The following is a 19,579-nucleotide window of genomic DNA, read 5'->3' as shown; positions in this document are numbered from 1 at the left end:
AGATTCCAACTTTTGGAGGCAAGAACATTGACATTGTAGAATAATCTAGCGCTCGTTACGGTAAAATGCCTGCAACAATTTAGATTTGGATGCATTTTTACCGTACCTGTGTTTGTACAAACGGGCGACACGTGGGTGGAAAGAGAGGATAATGTCCTAGCAAGGACTATCACGACAAAATGGTTTATTGCTACATTATTATATTTCAATGTTGCTAAAAAATAAAAAAAGAAGACATTTTGCTTGAAACATTTTGGCTATTTATGAATTTTCGATTTAAAAACATTCTGCAACTATGTGGCAAAAGAGGCTCAGACAGCTCATTTCTGCACTCATACGCATACGTGCACATACTCCTGTACACACACTCCCACCCATAGACACCTACACAATGATTCATACGGTCACACCAGCACTCCTATTCACTCAACAGATATTTACAGCCATTTAACCTTGCCTTAAGGGTGAATGGAGACGGCGTATTGAGTGTGGAGTCAGCACGGTGTTGTCAGTGCGATGTGAATACATAACTGTCATCCACCCTTGAACATGGCCTATAAAGTATTTTTGGTCTCGTTAGAGCACCGGTGTTAAACTCACAGCCCGTGGGCCAAAAACGGCCCACCGGGAAATATTTTGTGGCACCCTACTTGACACCAAAGATGAATGCAAGTGCGGCCGGCGAAGCCTGGGCAAGTTCGGAGGCACTTGCAGGGGCAAGCACAAGTCAACGCTGAACTCACAGCGAGCAAAACTACTACTACTACTACAACTACTACTATAGGGAATAAATACAAATCAACAACTCGTAACTTCAGCAACCTTTTACAAAAAAGGCACCACAAAGCATGCTGGGAGACGGCATGGCTCGCAATACTTGATGCGGCCCAGTGTCACCCAGACTATCTCCAGTGGCCTTCAGGCAAATTGAGTTATGAACACAGTTTAACTCACGCAGTGTATTAATAACACAAAAAGATGCTTACCGTATTGTACCCGGACCGGGGCAAAGTTTTTCTGTAAATTTTCAACATAAACCAACAAATGCACTAACCACGGTGTGCGTAGCCAAGGATCCACCGGACTGTAGTAAAATGGTTGCTGAAACGTGAGCGATGTACCCACTTTTGTGAGATACTGTTGATTTAATAGAGGGAATAGTCCTATTGTCATGTCAGTTTAATCTTCACAGGATTTAAACCCAATTTGCATTCATGAATCAGAGCTACTCTAGAGAAAATATAGTAGACTGGATATTTACATACTGTATATTGATGGCCCCGCCCTGCCAGCGTTTAGTATTCAAATGAGATCCAAAAGGAACTTTCAGTCCCAAGGATTCAATTGTAAAAAGACACTTTTATGTCAAATTCCCTGGTTGGAAGAGTGAGTTTTGCTCTACTTCTGAAGCATGCAGGAATGCATAGACCGTCTCCATTTGGAAACCCACTAGCGATTCCCGAGTGACATTAGAGATTGACAGCATCTAATTACATTCATAGGCGCTGTATTCCTTCAAGGTTCTTGGGTACTATTCCAGAATGTGCACCAAGCAAGCCAGATTTAGGATCGCTGGTGAAATTGGGTCCTGGAGAGAGGTGTTGATGGTGTGGTGAGAGCAGATTGTACCGCCATGATACCGGAACCGCAAGGGGAATTAAAATGCTGTCAGACCCTAAGGTATAAAACCTATCTAAGCATCACAGGGGATTTTCTTCTTCACTAGAGCACATATAGAGGAAGAAAATGTCATATTTTTTAATGTTCATGTGAGGTGACAACTTGCAAATGTTCCCCTTTCTGGAGATTACAGCATGATTGCCATCTCTTGCATGCACTTCTATATACACATATATGGTTATTGTCAAGAAAGCCTTCAAAATGATCTTAATGGGAAACCGGCAAAGTAATCTTTCTGCAGCTTTGGTGTACATTCAAATTAAAAGCATGGCTTATACTTTAAATTATAGTTTGATGAGTTTCCGTAAGCTTTACATCTGGAGATGAAGAAGTCTTAAATAGACAGAAGAAACACACTTTTAACTGTAATTGTGCCATCTGCTGTTTGAGATGTTTTTTGTGTAATCCTGCACCAATGCAGCGCTAAAGATTCAAAGGAGCTCGGGCTTTTATTGTGTACATTTGTTAAATTCCAGACAAGACAACACTTGGAGCAAATAGGGGATTCTGCAAAAGCCAAAGGGGACTTATTATTATTTGAGCAGAGAAAATGAGACTGATTAACAATGCAAACTACACCGCGTGGCTCTGTTGGGTTTTCTGGCAGCACTTTGGGCCAAGTAGTTTGTCACCAAGATTTAGCGTTGCATTTGGCCAACAAACAATTCAATTTTGTCATCTTTATTTACTGCGAACAAACTACCTTTAGGCAGATTTTGCCCCCTGGTGGCCGGCTTGGTAAAATCTCAGGGCATTTTTTTGTTTCGTTTGGGAACCAACATTACTTTGTGTTTTAATGGTGGTGTGTGGCTTCACACGCCATATTGCGATGAGGACCATCAAATCAAGGCCTGCACACACTCCTCATGCTAGAGGGGGTAATACATCACTGAAGTCCTGGGTAAGGTTAATTACATTGTCGGCCTATGCAACTCCCATTTTATCCACCTGTGTAATTGATGTGAAGGTAGCAGCAGAGCCACATGATGACACAACCTATGGTCAGGATGTTTAGTCAAGGGGGCAGACCACATCCTCCAAAAATATAGATATTTCTTGAAAATATGCACTCTTATCTCCATCACCCATCCCTCTATTATCTACACTGCTTATCTTCTGCAGGGTCACAGGCAGCAGGAGCTGACATTGGGGAAGAGCTGGGGTACACATCGTACAGACGTAAAATCAATGGCAGGGCTCACACATAAGAGAAAGACAGCCGCTCACATTCACACCTACGGGTGAGAGTTGCCAATTAACCTTTCTCTTCCACCACCTATAAACCTTCTCGCTGTGACGCCACGATGCTCAAAACGACACCGCTGTGCCACGGGCGAGGAATGCCGCTGCGCACCAATCAATCAATGTCACACACTGCTAAACTGCCAACTTGTTTTGATGCGTCTTTGAAGTATTGGACTACAGTGTAAAGACATTTTTGTCATCCTTTATTTGTTCCAGACCAATAATACCAAGAATTATATCACACAAGTGAGCTCCAACATAACTGTCTTGCCGACAGTCAAGCAAGGTGGTGGTGGAGTCATTGTCTGGGGTTGTATGATTGCTGCGGTCATGAGGGAGCTGCGGTATTTTCACAATAATAGCTGTCTGTTGACTTATGATCAGTAAATTTATACTGTTTCCATGCTGGACACTGACTACTCTAAGTTCTAGCACCATATAGCACTGGCTGTCGCTGCATTTCATACTTGGGCTTTTAGTAGGGACTTAAGAGAAGTGAGCTACCTCTTAATACCACCACTATCGCGTCACATTAGCAATGTGTGGCATTACAGAATCGGGCACGGATACCATTATTAGTAGGGGTGTGGCGAGATCGAAAAAAGGCGACGAGATTTCTCGTTTGGAGAAAAGCTGTGTCGCGAGAACAGGGCAGCCGGTAGCCAATCAAAGCTGTGAACTACGGCATCGCTACTATGAATGATGAGATAGCACGCCTGATTCTGAAGGCCCTGGGCGGATTACATTGACATAGCAACACATAGAAGCTGCACATGCTATGAAATGAAGGACTGTTGGGAATAAATGAATGATGATACATGAATGATAAATGAATGCTCTCGAATGTCCTAGTCCCCTTTAGAATGGGAGTGCTTTAATCCATTTTTAATTACACAAATATTATAGGTGAATAATATGGAAAGAAGTTGCACAAACAGAATCAATGCACCTCCAAGCTCTACCAATCCAAAATCTAAAATTTACACTACTCAAATCATGACACCATGCACTGCCAACATGCCGCTAATTGTCTCCATGGCAACCCCACACTGTCAGACGGTACACACCTGGCACGTTGTAGGGCCACTCAACATGCTAACACGCTACAATCCCACCTGTCCACTATGCTTGTTCCAAGGTGAAGCACAGACAAGCCAGTAAAACCTAGAGGCCTACTCAAAAGGCACACAAAAAACCCACACATGCCAATAAATTAAAAAAAACAAAAAACAAGCATGAAGACAGGCAGCACATACCATCACAGCCTGTTCCCCTACATGTCTGGCGGGTTGTGCGATCTCAAACTTTATTCAAACAGGCACGCCAAGCAAATTCTTCATGTTTCCAACACGCCAAGACCCACGGGAGCATTTTATTCGGACTTATTCCCTGCTTTGCAATAAACGTTGCCTTGCTGTTCACTAAGCAGGAGAATAAAGACGTCGTATGTCATGCGCACGTGTGGACAACGTATAAACCAGCAGATGACATTGGAATTGTCCTCAGGGGCCAGATGGTGATACACGGGTTGGATAATGGTGCATTGGCTGCTCCATGCTGTTTGGCTTCATTGTCAAGCCTAATTCTTACAAATGGGAACAACCTGCTTGGAGTGAACCCTGATGGATTTAACCACTGTGGACTTCCATTGGTGACATATTAGGATGCATGCAATGTATTTAATTATATGGTATCACTACATTTTGGCGTCAAATGTTAATCATGAACATACAGGATAGTATTTTCTTACAATTACACAGGTTATGAATATATTTAGGCCTGCCACGATTCTAATAGTTTACCATAATTATCCTACAAATTATTGCAGATAATCGATATGGTCAACATTATTTTTGAGACCATTTAATTAATTTAATTTAATAGTACTTCACATTGCAACTGGGATGTCAAGAGCTTTTAAATAAAATTAAACATTATACATTAAAAAACAAAAAAAAGACCCCCCAAAAAAAATAAAATAAAAATGTCTGTTTTAGCACAATAAAAACCTTAAATAAAAATAACCATAACAATAAAAAATATACCCTTTCTCTGTTAAGAAAAAAGAAAACATTCCAATAAAAAGTACAACAATAAAAACAAATGAAATGGAGTATCAAAATTGCACTTCAATAAGTAATGAACGCTGGGTATTATCCCTTTAAAGGAAGGCTTTACATGTTGCGAACGTTTACTTTGACGACCAAACGCCTCATTAAGCGTTGACTGTCGGGACGAAGGCTCTGCTGCACTTCGAGCGGCAGTTTTCTTCCCATTTGGGAAAAACGGACAGGATGGTTTGTGTTTGAGGTGCGCATGCAAGTTGGTCATATTCCCCTTCTTCGTCGCCACTATCGGCTCGTCAGTGCTCATTGGTTCGCCTTGTTCATTCCCTTTAAAACCGAAATATTCTCACACTGACCCCATTCACCTTAGAAACCACTGCTTTTGTGCCTTCATTCGTATTTGCGTTTGCTCACAGCACTTGCTAGCAGCCCCGACTCCACCGACTGAGACAAAGAGGCTGAATGACTGACAGGAGCGTTCACTCACTCTGTTCATTCCACTATAGAAGCAAAGTGCCCAGGTGATGAGACGGAGGCTGAAAGTGAACTCTTATCATCCAGCCCGTTTGGTAGACAAAAGAGAGAGAGGAGGAAGTCAAGTCAATTTATCGAGGCCGGCAAAATGATTGTTTGTTTTTATTTATTGTGCGACATACGACACTTGCTGACTAAACACCTGACAAGGGAGTCAACATTTAAAGTTGATGTGCAATTGAAACTTGCTTATTTTTTTGTAGTGTTTTTTTATTCTTTTTTTTTTTTGCATGGCCATATCATAAAAAAAAGACTAACAATTTGAAAAGAAACACAGAATAGAACATCCTTGTAAAGATCTCTGCAGGTTGGTAGAACACGTCATATTCCTACCATCATGAAGGGTTAAGGTAGGATTTTTTTTTGTTCCATTTGTGACTAAAAGCACACCGAGGCGTGAGATGCCACTTTTTCCTCCACGTACACAATAACCAAGCACACACAAACACATCAGATCCCATTAGATTCCACCAAAAAGACGTCTCGGATCCTTCCATCTGCTTCAGCAGACAGCAGCTTTTCACTTGTTGGCCCAAGCACACTCCTCTAAGAGGGGCCATATGAGGGGCAGAGGGGTACCACAAGTACATGGTAATGACGACAAAACACCGAAGGGACCAACACGAGGTGTAGTTTGCTTTCATTTTCCACAATTTTACGTAATAGAAAACAGACATTTAGGAAAATGGCTTTGGTGCAGTTGGTGCTAGAATGCTTTCCCACAGCAGTGTGTGACCAGTATGACGAGAAGGTGCAACACTGTTATGGCTGTGTATGGTTTTTCCACACATTATCGAGACTCCTAAATTGTAAAATTGCCCATATGTATGTTTTTTCCTCCCCTTGTTACTGATAAAACTTCAATCACCCAATATACCAAACAACACGACTCCATAGCAACAGCAAAATAAGCAGTCATGGCATTCAGCCCATCAATGTGTTTTCCTTATAAATAGGGCATCCTCCAAAAGGGAAATAAACAGGCTTTCCAGCAATATACAATTTGACGTACATATAAATGATGCCAATAATAATCTACTGCAAAGGCCATTTATTCCCTTAAGCCTTTCTTCCTGGTTCTTTAGGCTGCGTTGCTATCAGAGAAGTAGTCAATAGGGGTGCTCCGATCAGGGTTTTATGCTGCGGATTGAGATACTGATCATCCATGAATGAAATCAGCCAATACCGGCACCGATCACATAGATTAACTGTAATTTTTTCCATAATGAGTGCTCTTGTCCAGGGGTGCCGTATAGGGGGAAAAGTTAGGACAATTCCAAGGTCCCCTGACCCCGGGGAGGCATCAATCGGAGCATTCCTAGTAGTCAATGATCACATAATTGAAAAGATTTCCAAATTGTGTTAAAAAATAAAAGTAATATATTTGGTTACAGCGCTGGACTCTTATCATCAATGAGGAAGATTGATGAGACCAATGAAGCCCAGAATGAAAGTACACAGTTAGTTTAGCAGTTGCCTCGCCTCTAGAAAGTGAAAGTTAAGTTTGTGAAGAAGTGACAGTTAAGCTTTTGTGAGTGAGAACAACGCATCTATTGCGTTTCTCCCAGTGCTTTGCCATCAGTCGTATGGACATATTGCGCAACTCTGATTGTGCTATGTGAATGTACGTATGTGTCAAGCTATGAGACTGAATCTATTGGTGTAATCTAACTACTTGTACCAAATGTAAATTATTCAAACATTTGATTCCCGTTTACGTGATTCCACCATTGCTGTACTGTCTTTTCCAGAAATGATTTTTTTCAAGCTTCTTATTGGCTGAAAAAAAACTGCACAGATTATAGCACCACCTGCTGTTTTGCCAGCAAACAGCCATCAAATGCATTTATGAACATCAGATTGATTCATGTATGAAAATAGCCATTTGAGGAGCCATCTGAGGAGAAATCCTCGCAATGCAGGCACAGAAAAGCCACCTCACTAAATAAATATACCATAAACCACCCGAGAAAGCCCTGCATGCCCTCCTGAACTACACTACACTGTAAAGTAAGAGTTGCAGATGCTTTGGATCGATAGGGTCTGCCAGTTCTCGTTCTTTCTCAGATCCCCAAGGGCCATTATGAAAAATAAAGCATGAAAAGCAAATATTTTTTGGCTGGGACCTAATAGTTACTGCAGATTCATATTGCAGAGTTGCTGCCTGGGATTTTATTTTCACTTTTTTTCACACAATTCATTGTGTGGTCGATTAATTAAAGAAGTGATTCTTGACAATTAAATTACTCCTCTCTTTGCCCTCCCGTCCTCCTTCCGGCCAACACGGCCCAGAGCCTCCCAGTGAAACCCATCCTTTCACATTCCTAGCCAAAAGGCCTTCATTAAGTGTAGACAGCGGTTCCATAGGCTAGCTTTTGTTTCCCGATGATGGGTTTTTTTTCGCCTTAGCTTCGCCCAAGCCCAGTCATGCTTATAGAACACCCCAAACACAAACAGCACTCGGTGCAAATATTGACACAGTCACCCGAGGCCACGCCAAATGAGTGCCGCCCCAGTGACAGAGGCATCTGTGACTCCAAATGGAGCATGGCAAGCATACAAAGTAGGGGAGCACCATACACGCTGCTTAGGATCTCATCTCCGTTTCCACCTGGTGAATCTTTGACTGTAAAGCTTATCATATCTCATAATATGCAGAAAAAGCGCTGGCTTGCATGTGAATGTGAAACTAAACGGCTTCTTCCATATAATTATCCATCAAGTCGGGCTTTAGCGGCACCAGTGGCCCATTGAGATGCTCATTAGAAAGTGGACGCTGTTTGCAGTGTATGCTCCCCATGTGCCACCATTGCTTGCACATCGCATTGCTTTAATATTTCCTCTTCGCTTTTTTAGCATGTGCACATTTATTTGAAAAATAAGATGTGCAACAGAAAGTCACGCAGATGAAAAGCAAGGGTTGTGTGCGCGTACCAAAAAGAGAGCGATAGCGGTGAGGTGGGGAGTTAAGAAGGAGGGGGAGGCAGCAGCGCCGCCATTAGTGCGTGACATGTGGGCGGATATTGAAGATGCTATTAGTATCACATTTACAGGCCTTATAAAAGTGCCAAAGAGTTGGGTGGTTTTCATACATCTTCGGCTGATACGTGTCACACTGCAGTCCCGATGATCATTCAGCGATAGCGATGTCATTGCAAGCTGTCAGTTAGTCCGATTTACCCTTGCACATTCCATCACTGGTTTCAGGAACATATGCGGTATCTCACAAACATGAGTACAGCACTCACGTTTCAGAAAACATTGCATCATACATCTACATTACTATAGGAATGATTTTCAATATACTGGCTGTCTGTTGAGTCATTTTCAGTGCATAGCAGAGGTGGGAGAAAGTCAGTGTTTTGCAAGTCTCAAGTACGGCTTTAATACCATGTCTCGAGTAAAAACATGCAAGACCATGTCGAGACAAGACAGATCAAGTGAATGCATGAGCATGTGAAAAACTTTCTACCGCCCTGAAGCCGTCTCGCGCTCACAGAAATGTAATCCGCACCCTCGTGTGTCCTTAAACCTGACTGGACGTTAAAAATGCCATCCATGCAGCAGATTCTGTGGGAAAATGCCTTGAAATGATATAAAAATGGTCACGTCAGTTGAATAATTTGGATGGCGACACGTTTTATTCAGCTCACTTACTGGAAATCTCAAGCATTTTCAGTAGACTCAAGTCCGAGCCAAGTCCCGAGTCATTGATGTCAAAGTCCAAGTCGAGTTGGAAGTTTTTGGTGATACTGTCAAGTAGAGTCCAAAGTCAATGATGAATTGATAACCCAATTAAAATCAACAACTATTTTTGTGTTTGATTTTTGTTTTTATTAAAATATGTAAATATCCTCTGATTTCACCCTCTAAAATGTGAATATTTTAAAATTTCCAAGCAGACCTATTATCTTTCACACACATCAGCTTTGACTTTGGAATACATATTTATGCCTCTTTTCTGATGTTGCAGACCAAAAACCACTAACTGTTATTGTTTTCGTCCATCTAGGGCCGAACCGATTACTTGATTAATCAGAGCAGCAAGTGTCAGATTAATCAGCTAATAAAATAATTGCTCATTGCAGCCCCAATAGTAAATGTATACTATGACACAATCTGTACTTTACTTCTATGGTGCTGTCTTCTGGGAATGTACTGTAATAAGAAAATGAATGCTGACATTTGAGATACTGCAGTGTTGTTGGGATCAAGCATCATTCCGTGAAAGCGCCACATTGAGCTATCTAACTGTGGTGTGTGTGTGTGTGTGTGTGTGTGTGTGTGTGTGGAGGGGGAGGGAAAAAAAGGCTTGATCTCATTTTGGATTCTGGCCCTAGTGAGGATCAGTAAGTCCGAGCTGGAGCCAAAAGGCTCCACATAAAGAGGCTCATCCCAGACAAGCCAGAGAGCTCTCTGGTGATTTCTGTGGACGTTGGCCTTCACTGCTCAGGCGCATTAGAATTAAACCCAGGATGGATTGACGGTGCTTTGAGAACTGATCTCTGTATACAACTCTAATATAAAAAAAAGTCAAGTGAGTAAATTCATTTGTAAGGTGCTTCGCAGCTGGAGAGGTTTATGCTGCATTCCTGAAAACTGCGAGCTGAAGTTGCAATCGTTGACATTTATAAGAGGATTCAGCAGGAACCTTGACTTTTTGTCACCTGTCCAGGTTAGAATGCGTGCAAATTAATCACACTCTGTGGCTCTGACTTCAGTGACCTCATGTAATTCTCAGCATGCAACAGGAGGCGATGTTTCATCACTGAAATACCATTTCAGTCATTTGAACACACACACGTGCACGGGGATGTCTTAATATTTCTAAGTGGTCATATGGAAAAACAGTCACGTCTGTACAATTGATTTATTTTGTTTTGTCTTGTGGCGTTTGCTGCAATGATTTTCTTTGGGCTTGATGTGTGCAATTTGTAAACCTTTGTTTAATGGCAAAGAGAAAAACCTCCAGGGGAGAAAATTGGTATTCCATTGACATTTTTTTGGATCACTGCCCATGGTGCTGAAAGTAAATTTCATCCTGGGGTACTGTTTTGGGGGTATATGTATATATATGCAACAAAAAATAACACAAACAATGCAACACTCATGCAAAACTTTTTCAACGTCTACAAAAGGCCTGTTTCTCTCCAATATTGTTCACAAATCTGTCTAAATCTGTGTTAGTGAGCATTCATAACTCATCCACCTCACAAGTGTGGCATATCAAGGTGCTTATTGTAGAGCATGATTATTGCACAGGTGGGTGTGCCTTAGGTTGGCCACAATAAAAAGACACTCAAAAATGTGCAGTTCCACCGTATCCATAAAGCATAAAGCCTCAAATACCATATACAGTAATCCCGTGTTTATCACGTTTAATTGGTTCCAAACCCGACCGTGATTGACCATGAAGTGTAGGATTTCTGATTTCTAAATGGAATATTTTCGTAGTTGCAGCATAGAAATCTTGTACGACCTTCGGAATATGATTTTTAACATTATTAGAGCCCTCTAGGCGTGAAATAACACCCCTATAGTCACCTTTACACTGGTATTACCCAACACAGTAGACATAATAACAGAAAATAAGCCATTTAAGATATAAATAAGAGTTGTGCTTGTGTGTGTTGCCATAAATGTGTTCCCTAGGGATGGAGATGGCAGACAGGAAGTGATGCCGAGGATCCAGAGTTGAGTTTGAGCTCGCTGTGGGTTACGGCTGCAACGGTAGCCCGTGTTAGTAGTGTTTGTAGCCCGTGCCTGTGGTGGCATGACTCAAACTTGCAATAAAAGCCTGTTGTTCCGGCGATGAAGTCTGGTGCTTGTGTGTCTCACTGGACATTACAGTAACATTACTTACTTACCCACTGACTAGTGTAAAATATGAAGGCAATGTCTCTGTGTGAGTCTTTTGAATGTCTTATTTAGCTCATTTGGCCATTGTTATGATGAAAAATGCTTCATTTAGGCAAACAATTTGAATATTTGCTTCAGTATGTATATCATTTTTACTAATAATAGAATGCAGTAAAGCACAAAACAGCATGATTTATTAATTAAGATATTTTGAAGCCGCGAAATGCGAACCGTGTCGTGGAGAGGGACGACTGTACGCCGATCCAGAGTATCCCGAACATGCTCAATGGGTGACATGACATGAACACTGAATTTAAACTTTGGCACGTTTTCATATTGAAACACTGCTTTTTCACAACAACAACAACATTTAATTTTTGCAGAGCTATGGTTGACAGGAAAATGGAAAAAAAAATGAAAAGAAAGTCAAACAAAATGTGTGATTTCCTGCTAAATCCACACCAGAAGGCGGCACCAGGTGATACCGCCATTACATACCAATCACCACACTATCCTGATGAGCATTTTTGGGTTCACATTCCCTGAGCCACTTCACTGAGGCATTGTCCCTGACTGCTGTTTGTCCTCTACTCAGCAGGGTTACAAATCAGCCCTCTGATATCCAACTCATCAGCCATCAACCCTGGGTTGCTCATCACTGCTAAATGGGGACACGGCCCTGCCAGCTCCATTAGTTCTCAACGGCAGCCCCAAGAAATACAAAGAAAATGGGATTATTCACTTTATCTTTAAAATAAGAACCCAATGTCAATGCTTCTGTGTACTCAGAATTGGGTTAGGGCTTATATATATATATATTTGTTTACATAATTTTAACATGGCAATGTCAAGAGGAACGACATTTTACGATGTACCACCTTAGGAGAACTCAAAGTGTGCTGCCAAAAACTAAGCCTTGATGCTGGAATATACTTTTTAAAGCGCTTTTTCTTGTCCAACCTAAAGGGTGCCATATATCACGTACAACAATGTAACACAAACATTACCAATGCTGGTGAGCTACAGTGCAAACATTACAGTCACATTTTAGCAGCAACACCACAGCTCTCAGACGTGTAGCGAAGCCTGCTTTTTATACAAAGCTGTCCTCCGTGAAGTGGTGGGCGTAAACACAGGGCGGGTCGAAGGCAGCATCATGCCCGCGAGGAAGAAGGTTTTTTCTTCATGACTTCAGCACCTCTTTTGTCAACGGTGGAGCAAACAACATCAACTGGCTCTAGGGACACCGTACTGTTGGTGAGGTGAGAAGTGAATTCTGCACAATACTGGACCTTTAAGTTGTTACAAACCGTCTAATGTATATTACAGTCGTCCCTTGCCACGTCATGCTACCAATTTTGCAATTTCACTGTATCACTTTTTTTTTTAATGATTACTAAATCATGCTGTTTCGTGGTTGAATACAGCCAATTATTAGTCTACAAAAATGCATATGTAGGTAAATGTTATGTTTTTTTTCCCTAAATTAAACATTTTCAACATAAAAATGGGTAAATGAACCAATTTTTTTTTTTTCAAATAAGGCACTCTACAGATGAATTCAAAAGGTGAATGACTTGTAGTATTCTACACTAGTCGCTAGGTGTCAGTAATGCTACTGTAATGTCTGATGAGACAAAAACACCAGATATGATTGCCTGAACAACAGGCTTTATAGCAGGTTTGAATGATCTCACAACAGGCACAATGATCCCTAAAATAAAGCGGGCTGCCGTTGCGGCCGTTGGCCACGCAAAGCTGTGGCTCAACTCTGAACTCACGTCACTTCCTGTCCACACCTCACTTAGATCTCCAAAGGAACACATTTATGGTAACACACAAGCTTGAGTCTTATTTAGGTCTTAATTATGTCTACTATGTTGGGTAACATGAGCGCAAAGGTGACTATAGGGGTGTTATTTCATGTCTAGAGGGCTCTAATAATGTTAAAATACATCTTTCAAAGGCACTAAACAGGTTTTCTCTGCTCTAAGTTTCATTTATAAAGAAGGAATCCTACTTTGCTGAAATTAGTTATCACAGTTGGGTCTGGAACCAATTAACCACAATGAGGGATTACTGCACTATGCCAAATGTATAATCTAAAAATGCACCTTTATCGGATTTCGTGTTCCGTTGCTACATTTCTGCTCACCTTTTGCAGACTTGCTGTTTCGAAGATTTTTCGTAGATTTTTTTTTTCAGTGTCATTTTGCTTTTTCCCTTAACAGTTTATAAACGGGCGTTGTGTTCTGCGTCCTTGTGGTGTATTAGAGCGATCTATCGGTGCTCTGTTGTAAGTGTCTGTTATTGTATTTACTAGTGCTACCAGTAGAGGGTGTGGTATACTCATGTCAGCGTTGAAGACGTGTGTGCCGCTGGAGTAAAGATGTCTTCCTTCTACCTCATCTCAGTATGTATTTATGTGCCTGCGTGAGCATATTAGGAACCCACAGTAGACAATAGCCGGCTAAATATAGAGCCACAACAGTCCTTATTGGCTAAGGGAGAACCCGCCCATTGTGTTCTGCTTCCTGATTAGCTGTGGACCACTGTCAATCAATCAATCAATCAATCTCCTCCGTGCTGTTTCCTGTTGTGGTCAATGGTCGCTAGCAAACTAGCTAACCGCCAATAAATAATGGAAGAAAAAGAAGAAGCTAACCGGCTTCAGGGCGCCATTACGGAACAAATGAATCTTTGGTTCAAGGAGTAGGACGAGGAAAATATGACGACAGGAGCAATATGCTGACTGGACGTTAAAAGGACATATACAAAAACGAGACAGCCGAATGGCGCCAGGACAAGAGCCACGGTCAGAGGAGTGAAATACGTGTGAGTCACTTCATAACTTTTTGTGTGCAACCTAATAGGTTGATCATTCAAGTCCAAACGAAATTTGAACTTTGAGAGTGTTTAAGCAAAAGAGAAATGTGAGAAAATGTTAATGTCTGGCTGAAACAAGTGCCCAAAGTGTATGGTGAGGGGTTTTAAAGCCTTACAACATAATTGTAAAAAAAAATAAGTTGGCTACGTCACAGATTTCACTTATTGCGGGCTATTTTGGGAACCTATCCCTGCAATAAAAAGGAGGGAACACTGCACAACTTTTCTGAAATTGATTTATTTAGGGGTTATAGCACCACCTGTTGCTTTGGCATGCACATAGCAGCATGTGTGTTTTCATGAAGTTTTTAAAGATAGTTTTAAGAATAAAAGGTGGCCTCTTTGGGTGATTTGAATCAGGATGCTTTGTTGTTCTGAAAAGGTTGGGTGCTGAATGGAATATGTGTAGGGTGCAAGCTCAACAGATGTGCATGTAGAGCGACTAGAGAGGGTGAAGTGGGGAGGAAGATGATTTTTTTTTTTTTTTTTTTTTTTTTTTGCAACGACGTTGTTGCATTCCGGCTTGTCATCTCGCTTCAGCGTCACCGGAGCCACCTGCTTGCTAGCCGGGAGTGTCTCCGTGATCGTTTCCTCAGAGTCGAAGACACGCTTTCAGAACTTGACTAAATGTTAAAAATGACAAGCAGGAGGAGGAGAAGGAGGAGGAGGTGCAGTGTACGAGAAGCAGCACTGCGGCATGACGCACGCCACGCTGACAACAACAGGCGCTTGCAAAGCAAACCGGACCTCAACTGCGTGAAGTGATCACATATCTCCCAAAGGAGCGTGGTTTAACCCACCCTTGACCCCCACCATTGATCCATACGTGAACACCGTGACGTCTTGAGAAGACACACACACTTGAAGTCATCAGTTGTGTGGACGTGATCCACATCCATATGCATCGTTGCTGATCATTTACATCAGAGTGGATATTAGTGCCGTTTTTTTAATTCAGGTGTGTGTGTGTGTGTGTGTGTTTGAGAGAGTTGGGGTGGTGGGAGGGGGTGGGGGGGGCTACTGCGCAAAGTTCATCAGTGGACGCTTCATTAGGTACACTTGCACAATGTAGTGGCATCCAACATAATAGATGCAAACACTGCAGTTAATAAGGGGGTTTCTATTATTTTGCCCCTGTAATGCATTTCCAATATGGAAGCCCAAACATGAGAAAACAACCTCTTGCACCCCTGCAAACCAACACATCAGCAACAAGGTCAAACACCTCTCTGAGCGCGTCAATCACAGCTGAGCATCACTTCCTTTAACTGGCGGTCGTGAGACTTGTGCTGGTGTACCTAATGGAGTGACCTACGCTGTTTGTCACACTGTGGCTGCGGCGTTCAGTGGCTCAACTCAGTATGTTGTTAAAAATGCACCATAATCGGACTAAAATGTGATTTTGCAATGGTTTGCTGGTAAATCCACCCATGTCTGTGAAGCTCATCTGTCATGTGATTAGTCTACAGGCTTACATTATCAGGCATGGATAAAAAGAAAATCAATAGAGCCCCCCCAAGCAGCATGCGTCAAGAAACGTGATGTGTTAGAACAAATATGTTACCTGATCGCTGTCAGAAGTAGTTATTTGATGTGACGAGTAATCCCCGATCGGTTCCGTGGATCCAAATTAAGTTTCTCATCCATGGCACGTCTCAGGTGGAGGCTGAGAGAGAGACTATCATTCATTCATTCATTCTGGATGCAGCTCCGGAATCTTCTCCACACAAAATGTTCTCTTGGTGAGGCATCCCGGAAGGAAAATAATTCAAGCAAATAAGGAGAAATTAAACATGGGATGTGACTATGTTACTTATATAGTGTGAAATCATAAAGTAGCCATGAGTCAAAGAAAAGCACCAAACAGGTTAACACGAAAGGGTAAAGGAAAGAAAAACAAAAAAGGAAGGGGAAGGGTTGTTGTGTCGGTTGTTAAAGAATAAAAACATAAATCCATGTCATATAATCTCCATGGTTTGTCGCATGTATATTCCAAAGCAAAGAGACAGACTGCAGCAGCAGTCTTTTTTTCTACTGATGCCCGGTATTCCAAGTCCAACTGAGCGCTTCATTTGATGCCAAAAAAGCCCCCCCACCCAAAAAAAAAAAAAAATCTAACGAAGCCCCCCTCCCTCTCTTTATCCAGTCAGATGGAGGGGCGATAACGGTCTTGTTCTGTGCTATTCGAGAGAGTATCCACAGGCTGCGGCTGGCTGTGAGTCGGACATCTGCCTCCTCTGCAGTCGCTTCTCAAGCGGAGGAAGGATGCGCGCCCCCGCTGCCCTCCGCCGGTGATTCGTCAGGCGCGTTCGCAACAGAACACCCCCCCCCCCCCCCAACACCACCACCACCACCCCTACTCTATCCCCTTACCATCCCGCCCACTCGTGCTCTTCGCCACGTCGTGACGTCCACACGCGCACTTTCCAAATGCAAAATAGCGAGCACTTACAGTGTACTGTAGGAACACATACAATATACACTCATTATATATAATGAGCTGCAGATACCATGATGATCGGGTTAGACTGACACAAATGCCAAAGGATGGGATGGATTGAGGGCTACGCTGGTGTAAACATCACAACATACAGCAATCATCTTTTGGTGATGCCATGACAAGGAATGGGTATAATCATTTCTTCTAATTATAGAAGGACTTTATTTACCGAAACCACTAATTGGAAGCAGGTAATGACCGGAGAGAGGTAGAAAATAATGTAAATCCATCCACATCTTTATGAATACAACAAGGTTCAGCGTGTCAACGAGTAAAATACAATTTGTTACAGGCAATATTGTATGATAACCGAGACAGTGTACAAGACCCGAGGCAAAACCGAATCATGGCTCTCTTTGGCCACATGGACGTGAATTAACAGGTACTTTGCACAACACAGCAGCAGCAGAATGTTGTAATAGCAAAGCTAGTAATAAATTACTAGCAAAAGCTAGTAATAATAATAAAAAAAAAGCTAGTAATAACAACGGTGGGGAGTTCGTTGTAAACAATAGTGCTGCAAGTGTAACACACGTTTCACACCGACAGCTGAGAAGAGCAACCCCCATTATAAAGCACATACTGTGGTAGATAAAGCAGCTGATTCCTGGCCACTCGTTAGTTGCTGGGGGTCTCTTCAGTTAAGACTTTTGCTTCTCAAAACAATATGCGTTCAAAAGTGGTGGAAGACATGTAAACACTGTGGAACACACACACACACAACAACGGACAGGCAAGAGTGCGTAGTGATACGAACATAGAGGAAATAACGCCTGAGGGGTGTGACTTTTTTGTTAGCAAGGCTTTTGTGATGCAAACGTATTACTCTTTTGAATGCATATTGTTTTGAGAAGTCAAAGTCTTTACTTACGAGACCCCAGAAACTACCGGAACTACATTCTTCCTCACGGAAATCCAACCAGAACTCCACTCACAGAACAAAGTGGGGGGTAAGTCACTGTTGATACACTACACACCTAATAGGGATGTCATACAACTTCATGTAAAAAAAAAAAAACAACTATCCTTTTAATTACAAAACATCAAGAGGTTGCCTACAGCCACACAATTATAGACCCTGGTGGTTCATTGCTTTTGTAGACCGCACATGGCGACGATACGAGACCCACAGCATTTATGGTCAGTGATCGTTAAGAATTTGCTACATTGTGGGGAATTGATTAATCGTGCCCCAAAGACGCGTATGCAAAATGTAGTGCACTACTTAGCTGCGACCAGGAGAGGTGATGAGTTTGAACTAGTTTGCAGTCTAAGGAAGCAGAACAGAATGAAGCGATGTCGGCCAGGACATCACGAATGCTTGAATCACAATACGATAATGGGTTGGCATGGACGGAGGTTCATACCGACAGGCGTTTCTCGTGTCTTGCCCTTTTTGCGCAGCTAAAACGTGTCCAAATGTCAAAACATTGTAAATCGAAATATTACAACCGTCATGTCAAATCTAAAACATGTTTTAATCGTCCATAATCTTCCATATTGCCAAGTGATGTATGCTCTATAACTGAACACAATCGGGTAGTTTTGCCATTCAAAAACAGGCAAATCTCTGCACAGGTATTCTCTGGAAATAGATTTGAGTGCACCTTGCAACATATTAGCGTCTCCCATTTTCAAGATTAACAATTTTGAAATTGCTCATCCACGTGAGTGCATAATCACATTCTGTTTATCCTCCGATTTCGACATGCTTTCGTCAAACCTGCAGAACTGCAGAAGGTGAACACCTTTCTATAAATATATGCATTGCTATTTTCCACCTATTACTGTTGTCAGTTTGTTTTGTATGAATAATTTACCTTTAAAATTTGACTTGACAATGGTTTGCCATGTTAGAATGTTAACAGCAGGCCCACTATACATATTGTAATGCTTTCACATTTGTCTTCATCCTCATGCCAAATAGCAACCATCGTATGGAAACATCCTTCAAAACTGACATGCTCGAATCCTCATACATCAACTCGTCAGAGTAAACAGTGCCTCGGAAAAACGGCATTGCCAGAAAGTGACATTTTTCATTAACCCTCGACATCCCCTTTGACAGCGTCAGAATAATCACATTGTCAGAACTGTGGAAGTTTGTCAGTGCTGGACAAGTGGATGTTTTACACAAACACTTCAGTGTACACCAGCACAGGGTCACGGGGACCTATTAACAGGGAGTTACGATAATCCAACCTGGGGATCACAAAAGCATGAACAAGTTTTTCTGCATCTGGCAGTGGCAGGAATGTTCTGATTTTCTTTATGTTTAGTAAATGGAAGAATGTAGCTTTTGACACTTGTCGTATTTGTGAACTAAAGGAAAGGTCCCGATCAAAGATGACACCAAGGTTTCTGACTGTATTGTGGGGGGTGAGTGCAAGACCATCTTAGAAAATAATATAATTTGCGATCTCGTTTCTGGCGCGCTGGGAACCAAGGAATATGATTTCAAGAAGCTGAAATAGTTGAAAAAAAAAAAAACAGCAGAAATGGGAAAAATAGCTGTAACTGTACAAGCATAAAGCCAAAATATTAAGAGAAAAAAAGTTTTATTGTAACAAGAAAAAAAGCCACAATTTTAAAATACTATTATGAGGAAAAATAATGTAATTTTAGTAGCATAGATTTGAAATATTAAATATGATTTAAAAAGCTGTAATTTTTGGAAAATTATGTCGGGCAATGAAGTTATATTATGGGAATAAGTCAAAATATGATGGGAATAAAGTCTAATATTCCATCCATCTATTTTTTTATGCTGCTTATCGTAATTAGGGTCGCGGGAGTATGCTGGGGCCTA

At 41.7% G+C, this 19,579-nt stretch overlaps 1 protein-coding gene across 16 annotated transcripts in view; it reads right to left on the bottom strand.

Annotated features, from left to right (window-relative positions):
* Positions 1–19,579, bottom strand: part of adgrb2 (adhesion G protein-coupled receptor B2) — a 468,300-nt gene that overhangs the window by 198,637 nt on the left and 250,084 nt on the right. The window contains exon 1 of one of the 16 annotated variants that reach the window (XM_054763626.1): positions 15,835–16,532. The exons of the other annotated variants lie outside the window; for them this stretch is intronic. The gene's annotated coding sequence lies outside the window, so the exon portion shown is untranslated. Of the gene's footprint in view, positions 1–15,834; positions 16,533–19,579 lie in introns of those variants that run through there. 16 annotated transcript variants of the gene reach the window in all.

This window comes from Dunckerocampus dactyliophorus, chromosome 20 (assembly GCF_027744805.1).
Source record: "Dunckerocampus dactyliophorus isolate RoL2022-P2 chromosome 20, RoL_Ddac_1.1, whole genome shotgun sequence".
NCBI classification, from domain to species: Eukaryota; Metazoa; Chordata; class Actinopteri; order Syngnathiformes; family Syngnathidae; genus Dunckerocampus; species Dunckerocampus dactyliophorus.
Note: the sequence above shows the minus strand (reverse complement) of the source record. Positions and strands in the feature narration are given on the sequence as shown.